The sequence below is a fragment of the Rutidosis leptorrhynchoides genome, chromosome 4 (genome assembly GCF_046630445.1).
Source record: "Rutidosis leptorrhynchoides isolate AG116_Rl617_1_P2 chromosome 4, CSIRO_AGI_Rlap_v1, whole genome shotgun sequence".
NCBI lineage: Eukaryota > Viridiplantae > Streptophyta > Magnoliopsida > Asterales > Asteraceae > Rutidosis > Rutidosis leptorrhynchoides.
This window is the reverse complement of record NC_092336.1, coordinates 481,529,434-481,548,525: the sequence shown is the minus strand read 5'-3', so window position 1 is coordinate 481,548,525 and position 19,092 is coordinate 481,529,434. Positions and strand designations below refer to the sequence as shown.

Below are 19,092 nucleotides of genomic sequence, written 5' to 3'. Positions count from 1 at the left end.
TACGTAATACTTTTTAAACCTTTATCGATAAAATAAATGTTATGGTTGTTTTAAAAATGAATGCAGTCTTTGAAAAACCTCTCATATAGAGGTCAAAACCTCGCGACGAAATCAATTAATATGGAACGTTTATAATCAATATGAATGGGACATTTCACCAAAGACACCTTATTTAGCCATAAAACACAAACTAGCTCACATATTCGCCCAAAACCCATTTTGACCCTTAAAAGTCAACATTTCACCATTTGCTAGTTTTAACTTTAAAACGCCATTAACTCAAGTTTATACTTTAACTTAACTCATTTTAAGTTTATAAACTTACTCATTCAACAATCGAACCGAAATCACCAACAAACCCTAATTTTGACTATATTCAAAATTAGTCAACCAAATGTACACAAAAGGCTTCCATTACTTCAATAATCACTAACCACTAGTGATTACACTCATTTGTAAGAATTAAACTTGGTTAATTAGTTTACCAAACTAAAACCCGCCTTCAACACTTTTAAACCCGAATCCTAGTTATTATCTTCCATTAACAACTAGTGGGGTTCAATTTATGAACATACAATCAAAAGCCCTAAATTTGAATGATGAACACAAAAATGAATTTCGGAGTTAGAGCTTACCGCTAGTATCACCTTGTAGCTAAGAACGAGGAGAACAAAGTTGCCTCTTACGCTTTCGATCGAATCCCGCTTCTTCCTTTCCAAAAATCCCTTTGAATGAATTGAGGTGTTTGAGTTTTGAGAGAAAATGAAGAAGAAAAGGAAAAAGAAATGAAAGAAATGAAATGGGTGGATGAGATTTAAGATCCCAAATCTAGCACACACGCTAAATGACCAAAATGCCCCTAAACACCCTTAAAATTGCAAAATTCGGTACCAGTTGCACAGCACAGCCGCGACGCGGCCATCCTTTCTCGCACCGCGACATTAGGCGTGTTCTGGTGCCTATTTGTCGAGCCTCCTGATCCTTAAACAAGTGTATTGTCGCGCCGACTAATCAGCTCCAGGCCGCGACGAATAACATGTTTTGGCCATTTTTCGCGTACGAACACCCTTCCACTCGTACACGCTTGATTCTCATCATTTACGAAACGTACGAACATTTAGAACACATATAAAACAACTCTTCGATCACTCTCGTAGCCTTTACATACATGCATGCAACATAGATATATATATATATATATATATATATATATATATATATATATATATATATATATATATATATATATATATATATATATCCCCATGCATATATATATACCCCCATGCACACGTATATATATATATATATATATATCTATCTTTATTAGCTTCGTGTCTAGGACAAAAGTTTTGGGATGTTACATAATGAAATAGTAACATAGTTATTTAAAAATTTCTATATATATATATAAATTATATATATATATATATATATATATATATATATATATATATATATATATAAATTTTTAAATAACTATGTTACTATTTCATTATGTAACATACCTTCTTTCACATGGTCAGAAGTTTTTTTTCCTCTTTCAACAATTTCATCAAACTCCATCCATGCGTGAATTAAGCATACACCCACATATCAATTGATGAATAATACACAATCAACGAAAGGTTATTTTAGCATGAGAACCCAACCGAATCTACCATCCTAATTTGACATTTTACATGTAAGTGTCAATGAACTTAACTATCAATCTATCAATTAATACAATAAGGTCGAATAACGAAATTAGCTTCATTTTTAATAAATATTACCTGTCTTAAAACATATTCACGCTAACAACCAGAAGAAGGAAACTGGTCCGGAGTACTAAAGCCCAGCGGAGCTGCCATTTAACATCGATTATCAAAAAAAAATTCAAAAAATAGCATCAAAACAAAATAGGAAATTAATAGCATCTAAATGTATCTATATCTATATATCTATATTATTAAGAAGTTAGCTTTCAAGTCAACGTTCGGTTGTCGTAACCTCCCTGATAATAAACTACTCGAAGTCCCTAAATAGGTCGGATAACAGAATTAGCTTCATTTTTAATAAATATTACCTATCTTAAAGCCTATTCACGCCAACAACCAGAAGAAGGAAACTGGTCCGGAGTACTAAAGCCCACCGGAGCTGCCATTTAAAATCAATTATAAAAAAAAAAAATCAAAAAATAGCATCAAAACAAAACAGGAAATTAATTGCATCTAAATGTATCTATATCTATATATCTATATTATTAAGAAGTTACCTTTCAAGTCAACGTTCAGTTGTCGTAACCTCCCTGATAATAAACTACTTGAAGTCCCTAAACCTTGTTGAGACTGTAACTGTGTTTGATTCGCGTTGTGCAGAACATGTAGACTCGAATTTTGACTGTTTTGTATACTACAGCCCGTTTGTGTATTAAGTATCGGCCTTGTAGCGGGAATCAGTTGATTTGATGGCACTATGTAATGAAGTTGGTTGTATTGTCCACTAAATGTGCTGCTTGATTGATTGTTACCGAATGTGTTGCAGGCTTGAACACCTCTTGCAATGACGGTTGATTTTGTTGAAAATTAGTTGTTCTACGCGACTTTGAACTTTGTGCTATTACCACTTGATCTGCAACTCAAAGCACAATTATTATAAAGACTGTTTTTAATAAATTTGTTAAATTTGAACTGATTTTTGACAAATTATTTTGTAACAGAAAGTTCACCTACTGTGGCTTCCGATAGACATTGTCGCCTGATAATTTACATATTGTGGTCGCATTGAACCTTGCAAACAGTAAACTTTTTAGTAACAAAATTGGTTACTGAAACATAAAATATACGAACAAATACATATCAGCATATACCTGATGAGGCGAACGACCTCTCACATTCGTTCTGCTCATTGGTTGACTGGTTATACGACTTGTATTGATGGTTGTTGTGTCCATACTGGTCATGAAATTTAAGAAGTTACTCTTATTTCAACTCTAAGTAAAGAATTTGCTTGTATTATATAAACCTTCGTCAATACTTTCGTCACCTTTAATACTTTCTGGATCTTCCCCGTAAAGATCTTGTTGTTCAAATTTGAGATGGTGTTGAGATGGTGTTGATGTTGTTCTCTATACTAATCTACATATGTCATCATCATCATTAATAACACAATCTGAAACAATTCGAGATAAAAGTAGTTAACCATAAAAAAATGAAACCCTAACCTTGAGAGTCATCGATTTTTGCAAAATTTGTAAGTCATTATCAGCCATCGCTCTAAAGAACTTGTATGAAGAAAACGCTAAATCGAAACTTTCGTACCTTATAAATTTGAATCGATAAACCCTTCATTAGCAATCAGATTCAAGTAACTGTCGAAGGTCTCTTGCTTCTTCCCTTTTCGTTTCTGAATCAAAGCAATTGTATTCAAGTAATTGTGATTGCTTTCTAGGTCAAGGATCATCAGCGACTGGATCGACGTTGCGTATAGGGTTTTTGGAGGAAGCTAGGTTTTTCTTTTTGTCAAATCGTGAATGGTTTTGGGGAATGAGGAGGAGAACAAAAGACCCTAAAATTTCAATTTTGGCCGCCACTTTTTTATGTGTAAGGATATTTTTGTAATCAAACAATTCAAGGCTATGATTATGAGGTCATTAGCAAGATTAGAAAAGAATTAAGGGTTTAGATCATTTTTAGTTAATTTTATGGATGGCTAAGATTAAGTTTGACTTTCTCAAATGAGCTAATTTGGATTTTGTTATTATATATAAAAGAGATTTTAAAGATCAATTCATATTATTCAATTCCTATTAAAGAATTTTCAAATGATGGATGGAGGAAACATTTCAGTAAGCTAGTGGGAACACATTAATACCTTTTTATAAGAATGAGTTATCAACATCATATGTAATTATAGACATCCATCACTTGTAGGAGACTTGTGTCAACAACATCCGTAACAGCAATTTTCTAGCGTTGCTCTTGAACATTTTCTTAAGTTAACCCTTGAATCTCCTGTTTATTATTGTTATACGTACAATTGGTATAATCCCTGGTACATAAAGACAACAAATGAAAAAACATACATTATACGACAACGTACCAGGACATATGGCGACGAATCATTGTTAAAGCAAAAATATAATTTACATAACTATCTATCTATAACAATAACATATCAAGTCATATAAAATTAAAAAAGTGGGATAAAGGCAGTAACAACAGAAAAATACCTTATATTTCTAAAGAAAAAAATATCCAATTTTTCTAGTGCTGGATTGCAGCCCAATAATCTAAAGGTCAATGAACCCTCTAAAACTCGAAACCAACTATGAAGACACCGGATGTGCGAGAAGCTATATGGGATGATATTAATATTGATATATATATATATAATATTAGAACATATGTTCTCAAATATGCAAGTTATTTACTGCAATGTATCTAGCTATTCCCATGGAAAGTTAGCTGATAGTTTCACTCGTGTTAGTAGGATATATATTCATAATTAATAAGAATATTAATTCCCTATTAAGCAAAAATTCAGAAATGATCAAGTCTGCACCACAAAGTAAGAAAAAAAAATAATGACAATACCAAGAACAAACCTTGATTGAATACTTGATTTCACCTCGTACATTGGTCATTTTAACACATTTTACTGCTTCAACTGCCTGAAGATGGAACCGATATAAATGCCAAGTAATACTGCGAAACTTAATCATTTTCACACGTGTGAGTAAACAAATAAGCTTTTATCTGGAAAGTCTTTTTAACAAAAGCATACTAGATTAACAAAGAAGTCAGAGTTGCCTGATAAAAACTTCGGAGACATCTATATCTAAAAAAACAGATAATACGTACTTGTATAATGTGCAAACAAAGCATGTGTGTTTCCTAGTAAAGGTATTATCCAGTTATCACCCGCAAAAAATGTTACTTTAAAGTTTTGTAATCGTCCTAAATGGGTTGGCAGATGTAAATAAAACTAATGTAATCTGAGGGTTCTAAAAAGAATGAAATAGACCCAGAAGTAATTAAAGAACAAGTGTGCTTTGTAGCTTACACCTTTAATTATTAACAACTAATAATTTAATTAAAAAAATGATAATTACCATATCAAGATCCCCGTAACATATGCAACCCATCTTATATTCTCAACTATCCGACCAATTCTGAGATGTTCATCAGCACCACCAATTTCAATAGATCTCATATTGTGTTCATCTCCCATGAAGATAATGGACCCTTAAGAACATTATTTTTCCACACATTAGTTGTGGGAATCCCCTACTGTAACTATTTTACTCTATGTTTCCACAAGGCATTTCAACAAACACCTTGTGTGCATAAGAAACTTCAAAATTGCAAAACATTCATGAAAATGCAGCATATGTTAGACATAAAAGAGAGTTAATGACCGGTACCTAATACAACAAAATATAATCATAATTAAATACAATCAATTAAAATAGAATGTTTAATGAAGGATATAAACTTTTTACACCAGAATCCAAAATCTATATGTGTATTTCCAATATACTGCATTCAAATAAATTAATACAAAAACAATCTAATTAAGAAGATTAATCGGTACCTGTAGATCTAAAGTATAGTTTGATTCTCAAAATGATTCCATTCATGTAAGATGCTTGACTGTAGTGATTATCGCCAGGAACCCTAATTGCTAGGTATCTTCATAAATCGACGGAAATATGCACACCCAATTGCACAAATCAGAGATGAAGATTGAAGATGATTGACGGCGATTGTAGGAGGGCGATTGCAGGAGGGCGATTGCAGGAAAGTATAGGGTTTTTTGTTCTTGAATGTTGATTGATTCAATTTCTGGAACCCTATTGAAAAGAGGCCGCATATTTTATTGTGTATAGGGGTATATGTGTACTCAAACAATTGAAGTTTGGGATTATTAGCTCATAATCTAGATTAGTAGTTAATCAATGGTTGGGTTCAAAGAAAGCTAATGTAATGGGCGGCTAATGGTGTATCCTATCGTATACAAACATAAAAGGAATAATGGTTGCATAAAAGTAGCATCAGGAAGGTTGGAAACAACAGTTTTGTGGAGTTATCCGTCCAGCGTTCTCCGCTGTACAGGCTGCTCCGTCATGCGTAAGCCCTGAAGGCCGCCTAGCGCGTAAGCTCTGACCGGAGAACGCCAACCTTCAGCATAAATTTTAGGTCATGAATAACAGAATCATCATCTGACACGTGTCCCCGAACAATTTGGTGGATCTGACACTATAAATAGACCCCTTGGGTCGTCATTTTACACAGTTCAGACATTCTGATAACTTTGAGAGCTGAGACTTCACTTCTCTTTCTCTCTCTACTTTCTCTCACTAGAAGTCATCCGGCTAGCACTTTTACGCTCTACGGACGACAGATTGATTAAGCCACCCCACAAGTTTCTACACTTGTGAACCGGGTCTGCAGGGATTATTTCCTAAGGGTAAATATCAATCGGCAACACTCTGCCCTCCTAAAGCTAGATTACTTCTAGTATCTTATTGACACACTAAGCCTTACCTCATAAGGAAATAGGTGTTAACAATGGCGCCATCCACTAATGCAAAGAACACATGAAACGGGAAAGGAACAAAAACAACTGAAGCTCCATTTGTACTTGAAGCAGTCAACAATCCATCAACTGACGACATGATAACTGTTGAAGATGTACCCGTTCCGCCACTAGATGGTACGATTGAAGAAACAGTTGCTGAAACTGCAGAAAGGCTTAAACATTTGGCAACTAATTCGGAGAAAAGGCCAGTAATCGAAGAAACGACAACCAAAAGTGCAGAAAGACTTCCAAATTTTGTTACTAATCCAGAGCGACGACCATTGATGCAACCACGGCGATGTCCATCATTTATACCTTTTCGGCAGATGGTGGATGGCAAAGACAAGCAAATAATGAAAAGGTAATCTATATCAAAATACAAGTTATCCAGGCTACTCGACAAGCTGGGCAGTCTTATTGATGATTCTGGAGATGATAACGATCTGAGCTATGATAATAATGGCTCTGATGATGAAATTGACAAAGATGAGTTCATGTCAGAGAAGCAGGCAGTGTTGCTTTTAAATGACATTCTTAAGCAGACAGCTCCGGCAAAATATAAGCAACGCTTAGCGCAGCCCGCTGTCCGTGCTGTGGCTGTGGACAATTTCTTTGCCCTCATTACTGGAGAGCAAGCCACCAGCCATGGCAGAATCTACACAGTGTTTCATTGATCGAATTGCTAATTATCCATTGCCCAGAAATCTTGCTATACCAACAATTGGAGTTTATGATGGCACAACGGATCCGGAAGATTTTCTGACTATGTTCGAAGGTGTTATGAGGTTGCAGCATTGAGAGGATGAAACTGCGTGCCATATGTTTCCTATGGTACTGCAGAAAATGGCACGCGAATGGTTTGCTAGTTTGCCGCCAAGGAGTATTACCAGTTTTCTTGATTTGAGAGCAAAATTTGTGATGCAATACCAAAATCTCCGGAGCTGTACTCTGACATATCTTGATGCACACGAGATCACAATGCATCATAACGAATCTTTGAGCAATTTTATGAAGCGTTATACACTTGAAGCACAGAAAATTCCTGATTGTCCAGAATCACAGCTTGTATCTGGTTTCATTTTCTGTCTGGACCAGCGGCGGTTTAGTGCACTTGTTCATGCATTACGGTATGACTTGCCAAAAACATTGCATCAGGCGTTGGAGGTTGCACAGAGGCATGTTCGAGCTGGTGAGCGTGGGTTGAACAAGTTTGATACTGGCAGCAGTAGCAAGCCGTAAAACAGAGGGCAGTATTTTGACATAAATCAGAGAAGGAATGACAATTCAAATGGAGGATGGAGAGGAAACAATCACCCTAATGATTTTCACCACAACAGAAGGCTAATAGAAAGGCACCCGTTGATAATGGTGCTTACCAAAACTCCGAAAGAGATCCTCTTCACTGAACCAATTCGAACCACTTTCAATGCTCCAGCCCCTATGGAGGAAAGGGAGGGTCCAAAGAGTGAGTTGTGGTGCGATTTCCATGAGGCTTGGGACCATGATACGGACAATTGCAAATCTTTGATGAGAGAAATTATAGCGAAAATCAAAGCAGGAGAACTGAATCATTTGTTGCCTGACAAACAATACAGGAGGAATGATCCTCGAAGGAAATTTGCGTGGCAAAGGAATGATGGTAACAGAGGATACCGTGGAGAGAACAGAAGAGAGCAGCATGGTGGAAGAGATAATCGGAACCAACCGCAGTACGGAGACCGGGTCACAGAGCGTGAGCCAACTCCAGAAGTTGTAATCAGGATGGTTTGGATCAACGACAGTCATTATGAAGAAGGCAAATCATCAAACAGCAATTTGGACAGCTAGAGATATGCTCCAATTATCTTTCAGCCAATTCAGAATTGGGCGTTGTCCGTCCAACCAGTGATCATTTCAGCAGAGATAGCAAATAAGTTTGTCAACCGTATCTACACAGATACGGGAAGTGAAGCTGACATCATTTACTGGCATTGCTTGAAGACTTTTCCAAGGCATGTGCAGGGCAGAGCTAGGCGAACGAGGTTGAAAGTTTCTGGATTAACGGGAGCACCGATAAATGCCATGGGGCAGATTCATTTGGAAGTTGTTATAGGCACATTCCCATTGTTGAGAATAGAAATAATCGATTTCACAATCATAGAAGGCAATTCTCGATTTAATGTCCTTTTTGGAAGGGCAGCGTTGGCTAAATTTTGAGCGATAACATCGACAGCTCATGCAGAGATCAGGTTCCCAACTCCTAACGGAGTAGCCGCCATACATTCACAGTATGTGGCACCGGCTAGGGAGAGATCCACATTTGTGAACTTACCAGAAGGCAACGTAAATCGGAGAAAGCATGATCGGTTGTTTGGTGATGATGAGGTTCAGGAGTTTTTCATTCCATAATCAAGTGTGTAGGCCGGATAGCGCTGGGCGCTCGGCGTGTGAAGAAGCAAATCTCAACATGTTATCAAGAACAAAAGTTTATTATCAGAGCAGTTTTTTAGCATTTTTATGAAGACATTGTCTTTTACAATCATTGTATTCATGCCAAAATACACATGTTTGGTATTTGAAGAACATATTTTCGCATTATATGAAGAGCAACGTTTATCAATTTACTGTGAACCATTGTGGTTATTTTACAATGCATATGTTAGCAATTGCATACATTAAACATTCATGGCGTACTAATTAGGCTTGATCCACCTAAATTCATCATCAATCGTTTATGTACTGCACAGTACCGAACAATAAATTTTATATTTTTCTTAAACAAAGTGCTGCCCGTGACAAATGTAAAACATTACATTAATAACCTGCCCACAGAAGGAGTGTATTTTTAAAATACCTCCGATGGCGGAAGCTTTTGTGCCGGCCAGCAAAAGGCACAAGGGATCGGCTAGAAAACGTTTAAAGTTTTACTAGAATGCACCGAGGCATGATACAAAACTCAGATACTTGTCATGACAAACATTATAAAAAACTTACTTCACAGAACGAAGTTCTATATTTTATATATAAAGGCAAAAATATTTAGCAATTCTTCCTCATATACTTTATGACGGAAGGCGTATGACGGACAAGTCACTAACTCATAACTAATATTTATGTAATATTTCAAAAAATTCTTCCTCATATACTTTATAACGGAAAGCGTATGGCGGAAAGATTATTTTGTAATCACTCTTCAAAAATACTTCATAATTATTATTCCTCATTAATTTGATGATGAATGCATATAACAAAGTATGAATATCTTACAGCATGATTAAAAACATAATGTTTACAAAGTGAATTTTTTAAGTGTTGCTCATTCAGCTGAACTTAACACTGCAAAACATCCAAAACCGAATTACCTTAAATAATTATCACAGTGCTTCGCTCAGTTTTACAGTGTACAATTGTACATAGCAAATTTATTATATGCTTCAGCGCATCACAGATTTATTCTAAGCATGAAACAACAAAATAATTGAAACAAGTATGTAAGGAGATAGGCTCATCGAAGGCAATGCATATTTATGGAATTCAAAGTTGTCAATGTTTATTACAAACGTCTGCTCATGAAGTGGTTACAAGTTTATGAAAATTGAATATTGAGTACATCCTGAGCAGATGACTGATAATGCTAAAAACGAACATATATTTCATAGCATTATTCCTCAAGAAAGACAAGCTTTTAGTTGCAATTGTCCTATTTACAAGTGATATTCGTTTAAATAATAAAAGGTGAAGACAAAAGATAGATTCGACGAATTGAAGACGCAAACGACCAAAAAGCTCAAAAGTACAAAATACAATCAATGAGGTTCCAATTATTGATAAGAAACGTCTCAAAATTACAAGAGTACAAGATTCAAAACGCAAAGTACAAGATATTAAATTGTACGCAAGGACGTTCGAAAATCCGGAACCGGGACCAGAGTCAACTCTCAACGCTCGACGAAACGGACTAAAAATTACAAGTTAACTATGCACATAAATAAAATATAATATTTAAATAATTCTTATAATTATTTATATATTATATTATTATTTATAAATGTCGGCAAGAAAGAAAACAAAGAAATGTGACTTCTCCCAGCTGGCCATGCGATCGCATGGTCTGGAGGCACAAAAGCCATGCGATCGCATGGCTCTGAAATCCAGCCCAGGTCCTATAAATTCAACGTGTTTTGGCCAAAATAAACACATCTTTCTTCTCTTCATCATACGTAAAGTATATATATATATATATATATATATATATATATATATATATATATATATATATATATATTTTAATTTTGATTTTAATTTTAATTTCTAATAATAAGGGTGTGTTAGCGAATGTTGTAAGGGTGTAAGTCGAAATTCTGTCCGTGTAACGCTACGCTATTTTTAATCATTGTAAGTTATGTTCAACCTTTTTAATTTAATGTCTCGTAGCTAAGTTATTATTATGCTTATTTAATCCGAAGTAATCATGATGTTGGGCTAATTACTAAAATTGGGTAATTGGGCTTTGTACCATAATTGGGGTTTGGACAAAAGAACGACACTTGTGGAAATTAGACTATGGGCTATTAATGGGATTTATATTTGTTTAACTAAATGATAGTTTGTTAATGTTAATATAAAGATTTACAATTGGGCGTCCCTATAAATAACCATTTACACTCGATCGGACACGATGGGCGGGGTATTTATATGTACAAATAATCGTTCATTTAACAGGACACGGGAATGGATTAATAGCCACTAGAATTATTAAAACATGGGTGAAATTATGTACAAGGACACTTGGCATAATTGTTAACAAAGTATTAAAACCTTGAGTTACACTCAGTCGACATCCTGGTGTAATTATTAAACAAAGTAATAAAACCTTGTTACAGTTTAAGTCCCCAATTAGTTGGAATATTTAACTTCGGGTATAAGGATAATTTGACGAGGACACTCGCACTTTATATTTATGACTGATGGACTGTTATGGACAAAAACCAGACGGACATATTAAATAATCCAGGACAAAGGACAATTAACCCATGGGCATAAAACTAAAATCAACACGTCAAAAATCATGATTACGGAAGTTTAAATAAGCATAATTCTTTTATTTCATATTTAATTTCCTTTATTTCATATTTAATTGCACTTCTGATTATAGCACTTTTATTTATTGTTATTGTATTTAATTGCACTTTTAATTATCGTACTTTTTAATTATCGCAAGTTTATTTTATCGCACTTTTATTATTCGTAATTTCATTATCGTTATTTACTTTACGCTTTAAATTAAGTCTTTTATTTAATATTTTACATTTGGTTTTAACTGCGACTGAAGAATTAAAATCGACAAACCGGTCATTAAACGGTAAAAACCCCCTTTATAATAATAATATTACTTATATATACATTTGTATTTTTATAAAAGTAAACTAATATAGCGTTAAGCTTTGTTTAAAGATTTTCCCTGTGGAACGAACCGGACTTACTAAAAACTACACTACTGTATGATTAGGTACACTGCCTATAAGTGTTGTAGCAAGGTTTAAGTATATCCATTCTATAAATAAATAAATATCTTGTGTAAAATTGTATCGTATTTAATAGTATTTCCTTCTAAAATTTAAAAGCTATTTTATATACACCTCGCATAACATCAAGTATTTTTGGCGCCGCTGCCGGGGAACACAATCTAGCTTAAAAGCCGGAAGCGCAACGCTAATATATATATATATAAAAAAGATTTTTCTTTTTAGTTTACTTTTATAAAAAAAATACGCTTTTATAAAAATACGTTTTAAATATTCAAAAATATTAAAAGAAAAACAAAAATATAAATATTTTTAAGAGTTTGGTAAATATTTAAGTTTTATAAAGTTTCTTTAGTTTGTAAAAATAAAAGTTTTATTTAATTTATTTTATAAATATATTTTACAGCAAAAAAAAAGAAAAAAAATATATTAAAACTCGAGTCCGGTACTGTAGCAGCCCACTCTGTGGCCCGAAACCCTAGCCCATGCGATCGCATGGCCGGGTAGCTTAAGACTCATGCGATCGCATAAGCCCGTCTGACACGCCACAGTTGACTGCAGCCTGCATTAATTACGGATAATTATTATTATTAATATATTTAAACCCTAATTAGGGTTATATATTATATAATTTAAGTTTAGTTTATTTATTTAATTTGTATTTTTAGTTTAATTAGTTTATTTAAATTGTAAAATTAATAGTTTTATTAAATAAATAATATAAAAATAATATTTTTATAAAAAATTGTAATTTTTACAACTTTTTATATATTTTTATATTTTGTCCCTTTTTAATAGTTTTAGCGTAATTTTTTTATTTTTCGCTCGTATTTATTTTTAATTCATAGTTTTTGCCATAGTTATTTTTATTTCTAGATTTTTAGGCCTTGCCGTAAAATCCCTTAAGTGCTTTTTCTTTAGACTAAGATTTAGGTGCTTTAGAATTTTGCGACTCCTTTTTAGGTTTTAGTACCTTTTTAAGTTATTGCCATTTGGGATAGAGTTTTACTTGTAAGCTTTAATATTTTTAGACGCCTTTTACCTATGTATCAATTATCATTCCAATTAGTAATCTCAATTTGCGATTGTAATTTTAAGTTAGTGTAGTAATAAGGTTGGGTTAGTCGAGTGTTTTTAAGTTCTATAAGTCATTTCTTTTTATTTCTTATTTTCCGATGCCTTTTATTTTTCAACCCTTTTCTTTTTCGACGCGCTCTTTTTCTTTCTTATTTCTCGCCATTCTAGTTTTTAGGACATAGATTTTTATTCTACTTCTTATCTAAATTTCTTAAAATTACGAAAATTTATTTTAAGTGGTTAAATTGATAGACATCAAAATTTTCTGGTTCGTAGTAATAGTTGGATTTGTACGTGGACCGGGTTATTGGAGCCAAACAGTCCTCAATTATATTGAGACCAAACGAATCCTGCCCCTCTGCTGCATCTTTTGGCTATTCGAAACGTGGGCAAAATCAGAAAAGTCTATTGATTGGATAACTTATATAATTTTTCTTTCCTTTTTAAAAACTAATAGGATATTCAGTGAATGCACCGAGCAAGACGTTCACCACCTTTTGTACGTTCACCTCCTGTAACTAGATCAAGACATTTAGCAAATATTACCGCCGTTGATTTTTCTTTAGAATCTTCATCCAGTCGACCAAGTACTCCAGTTCAAATTTCCGATAATCTATTTTTTGAACCCGACCTCACAATTGAGAATCCGGAGAATATTCAGGGACGATTTATAGATCCTGAACCATTAAATTTTCCTCCGGAACCACCAATCATTCAAAAAGAGATTGTTAAGGAATGAACCATTAAATCAGAATCCTCTAGTGATTCCGATTCAACAAATTCAATTATGGAAGTAACAGAACCTTTAAGTATGGAAGACCGAATGAGAGCTAAACGCACTGGCCAAGGTCACGCAATTACTCACCCAGACATTAATGCACCAGATTATGAAATCAAAGGACAAATTCTACACATGGTGACTAATCAATGCCAATTTAGTGGTGCACCGAAGGAAGATCCAAATGAACATCTTCGTACCTTTAATAGGATCTGCACACTATTTAAAATCCGAGAAGTGGAGGATGAACAGATATATCTCATGTTATTTCCCTGGACTTTAAAGGGAGAAGCCAAAGATTGGTTGGAATCATTACCTGAAGGGGCGATTGATACATGGGACGTTTTAGTTGAAAAATTTCTTAAACAATTCTTTCCGGCATCTAAAGCAGTAAGACTTCAAGAAGAAATTGTTACGTTTACACAGAAGCCAAATGAAACTCTATATGAGGCGTGGACAAGATTTGGAAAGTTATTAAGAGGATGTCCGCAACATGGTTTAGACACCTGCCAAATAGTACAAATATTCTACCAAGGATGCGACATCACTACAAGGAAAGACATAGATATAGCAGCTGGTGGTTCCATTATGAAGAAAACTGAAACTGATGGTTATAAAATTATTGATAACACTGCTTCCCACTCACATGAGTGGCACCAAGAAAAAGATATCGTTAGATCATCTAAAGCAGCTAGAGCCGATTCTAGCCATGACTTAGATTCCATTTCCGCAAAGATAGATGCTGTCGAGAGACGAATGGAAAAGATGACTAAGGATATTCACTCAATACGAATTAGTTGTGAGCAGTGTGGAGGACCACATTTCACAAAAGATTGTCTCAGTATTGAATTAACGATGGAACAAAGAGAGAATATTTCATACATAAACCAAAGGCCTGGAAATAATTATCAGAATAATTATCAACCGCCAAGACCAATTTACAATCAAAACCAGAATTATAATCGAAATATTCCATACAACAACCAACAAGGTCCTAGCAATCAACAAGTATCTAACAATACTTACAACCAGCAAAGACCTAATTTTCAAAACAAACCACCACAACAAACCGATGATAAAAAGCCGAATTTAGAAATATGATGACGAAGCTAGTTGAAACTCAAACGCAGTTTTTCACATCTCAAAAACAAACCAATGAACAAAATGCTCAAGCATTTAGAAATCAACAAGCTTCTATTCAAAATCTGGAACAAGAAGTAAGTAACCTAGCAAGATTAATAGGTGAAAGAAAACCAGGAAGTCTACCTAGTGATACAAATGCTAACCCCCGGAATGAAACAGCTAAAGCCATTATCACAAGAAGTGGTACAACACTTAAACCACCTGAAATACCTGTAACTTTTGATGAAGCTATTCCTACTCCACAAGAACCACAACCTGATCAAGATAAGAAAAAAGAACCGGTAGTTGAGAAGGTTAATGAAGATAACACAGTTAAGGCTAAACCTTATGTTAAACCATACCAATCACCACTTCCTTACCCGAGTAAAATGAAGAAAGAGAAACTTGAAGCCGAGCAATCCAAATTCTTGGATATGTTTAAACAGATAAATGTAAATCTTCCTTTCATTGATGTGATTTCAGGAATGCCTAGATATGCTAAATTCTTGAAAGATCTAATCTCAAATAGAAAGAAAATGGAAGAACTCTCGGCTGTTACCATGAATGCTAATTGTTCAGCAGTGCTGTTGAATAAGATACCAGAAAAACTATCTGATCCAGGAAGTTTCACAATTCCATGTTTTCTGGGTAGTCTTAGTTCAATAGAAGCATTGGCAGACTTAGGTGCTAGTATAAATTTAATGCCGTTTTCACTATACACTAAACTAGACCTTGGAGAATTGAAACCAACAAGAATAAGCATACAACTAGCCGATCGATCAATAAAATATCCTAGAGGGATAATGGAGAACATGCTAGTTAAAGTTGGTACTTTAGTATTTCCAGTAGATTTTGTTGTTCTGGACATGGAAGAAGATTCTCAAGTTCCTCTCATATTAGGAAGACCATTCTTAAACACGGCTAAAGCAATGATAGACGTGTTCGGTAAGAAACTGACCCTAAGTATAGAGGACGAGAGTGTTACCTTTTCAGTTGATAGAGCAATGCAACAACCTCAATCTGCAGATGATACATGCTATTATATTCAAACTATAGATTCACATGCAGAATTATTAGAAGAATTTCCAGAATTACAAGGAACAGGAGAATGTTCTTTAGGAGAAGGAACAGAACAAATTGATGAAGCTGAAATGTTAGCTACACTTATAGCTAATGGATATGAACCAATAACAGAAGAAATTCAAATGCTAAAAGAAGAAGACATATATCGATATAAATCATCGATAGTAGAACCTCCGAAATTAGAGTTAAAGCCACTTCCAAACCATTTGGAATACGCTTATTTACATGGTGAATCTGAATTACCTGTAATAATATCGTCTTCTCTTACTGAAAATGAGAAATCACAACTCATTTCTGTGTTGAAAGCTCATAAACCAGCCATTGCATGGAAGATTCATGATATTAAAGGAATAAGTCCTACGTATTGCACACATAAAATCCTTATGGAAGAAGGTCATAAAACGTATGTGCAACGCCAACAAAGACTAAATCCTAATATGCAAGATGTAGTTAAGAAAGAGATTATTAAACTGCTAGATGCAGGTTTGATATATCCAATTTCTGATAGTCCATGGGTAAGCCCAGTTCAATGCGTACCTAAGAAGGGTGGCATGACTGTCATTACAAATGAAAAAAATGAGCTTATTCCTACTAGGACTGTAACAGGATGGTGTGTATGTATTGATTATAGAAAATTAAATGACGCCACCAGAAAAGATCACTTTCCCTTACCTTTCATTGATCAAATGTTGGAAAGATTAGCCGAAAATAGTTACTATTGCTTTCTTGATGGATTTTCTGGATATTTTCAAATTCCAATAGCACCCGAGGACCAAGAGAAAACCACGTTCACGTGCCCTTATGGTACTTTTGCTTACAAACGCATGTCATTTGGACTTTGCAACGCCCCTGCAACCTTTCAAAGGTGCATGATGGCAATTTTTCATGACATGATAGAAGAATGCATGGAAGTTTTCATGGATGACTTTTCAGTCTTCGGTGATACATTTGAATCATGTCTAGTTAATCTTGAACGAATGCTGATTAGATGCGAACAGTCAAATCTAGTACTTAATTGGGAGAAATGCCATTTCATGGTTAAAGAAGGCATTGTTCTTGGACATAAAATTTCAAAGGAAGGAATTGAAGTGGATAGAGCTAAAGTAGATGTAATTGCTAAACTTCCACATCCCACCAATGTTAGAGGAGTTAGGAGTTTTCTAGGGCATGCCGGTTTTTACCGACGTTTCATAAAAGATTTTTCTAAAATTTCCACTCCTATAAATAAACTCCTAGAAAAGGATGCTCCATTCATCTTTTCAGATGAATGTATCAAATCTTTTAATATTCTTAAAGAGAAACTCACTAATGCGCCAATCATGATAACACCAAATTGGAATCTACCATTTGAACTAATGTGCGATGCAAGTGATTTTGCAATGGGAGCCGTTTTAGGACAAAGGATTGAAAAACGATTTCAACCTATATATTATGCTAGTAAGACGTTACAAGGAGCACAAACAAATTACACAACTACTGAAAAAGAACTCCTTGCTATTGTCTTTGCTTTTGACAAATTTCGTTCATATCTCGTTCTAGCTAAAACGGTGGTCTATACCGACCATTCTGCTCTTAGATACCTATTTTCGAAACAAGATGCTAAACCAAGATTAATCCGTTGGATCTTACTCTTACAAGAGTTTGATATTGAAATCCGAGATAAAAGAGGAGCAAAAAATCTCGCCGCTGATCATCTTTCTCGTCTAGAAAATCCCGAATTAGAAGTTCTAAACGAATCGGCCATACAAGACAACTTTCCTGATGAATATCTATTGAAGATAGAATATAATGAAATTCCATGGTTTGCAGACTATGCAAACTACTTAGTTTGTGGATTCCTTGAAAAAGGATTATCGTACCAAAAACGAAAGAAATTCTTCAGTGATATAAAACACTATTTCTGGGAAGATCCACATTTGTTTAAAAGTTGTCCAGATGGAATAATACGCCGATGTGTATTCGGAGATGAAGCTAGTAAAATTTTAAACCATTGTCACACAGGACTAATAGGAGGGCATTATGGGCCTCAACTAACAGCAAGAAAAGTTTATGATGCTGGATTCTATTGGCCTACAATTTACAAAGACGCAAACCTTCTTTGCAAATCCTGTGATGCTTGTCAAAGGGCCGGAAAAATAAGTCAACGTGATGAAATGCCACAAAATGTCATCCAAGTATGTGAAGTATTTGACATTTGGGGTATTGACTTTATGGATCCATTTCCAAAATCTCATAATAATCTATATATTCTCGTAGCCATTGATTATGTATCTAAATGGGCAGAAGCACAAGCTCTCCCAACGAATGATGCACGAGTTGTAGTCAACTTTTTAAAACGTCTTTTTGCAAGGTTTGGAACACCGAAAGCTTTAATAAGTGATCGGGGTACTCATTTCTGTAATAATCAACTTGAGAAAGTTCTCAAAAGATATGGAGTACCTCATAAAATCTCCACTGCATATCATCCACAAACAAGTGGACAAGTTAAAAATACCAACCGAGCTTTAAAACGTATTCTAGAAAAAACCGTAGGATCAAATCCGAAGGAATGGTCCATTAAATTGGAGGATGCACTCTGGGCTTTTAGAACAGCCTACAAAACTCCAATTGGAACCACACCTTTTAGACTTGTTTATGGAAAAGCATGTCATCTCCCAGTAGAAATTGAACACAAAGCATTTTGGGCTTTGAAGACATGTAATCTTGATTTACATGAAGCCGGACATCTACGATTAAGTCAACTAAACGAATTAGAAGAATTAAGACATGAAGCATACGAAAATTCGTTAATCTATAAAGAAAGAACGAAGAAATGGCATGATAAAAGAATCAGAAGTTTAAAAGAATTTAAAGAAGGAGACAGAGTTCTTCTTTTCAATTCACGATTCAAGCTATTTCCTGGAAAATTGAAATCAAGATGGTCTGGACCATTCATAGTCAAAAGAGTTTTCCCATACAGAACGATAG

At 34.6% G+C, this 19,092-nt stretch overlaps 1 non-coding gene across 1 annotated transcript; it reads right to left on the bottom strand.

Annotated features, from left to right (window-relative positions):
- Positions 1-14,313: 14,313 nt before the first annotated feature.
- On the bottom strand, positions 14,314-14,420 carry LOC139846027 (small nucleolar RNA R71). Its single transcript, XR_011758774.1, has one exon. It is a non-coding gene; the product is annotated as a small nucleolar RNA R71 (small nucleolar RNA).
- Between the last annotated feature and the right edge of the window lie 4,672 nt (positions 14,421-19,092).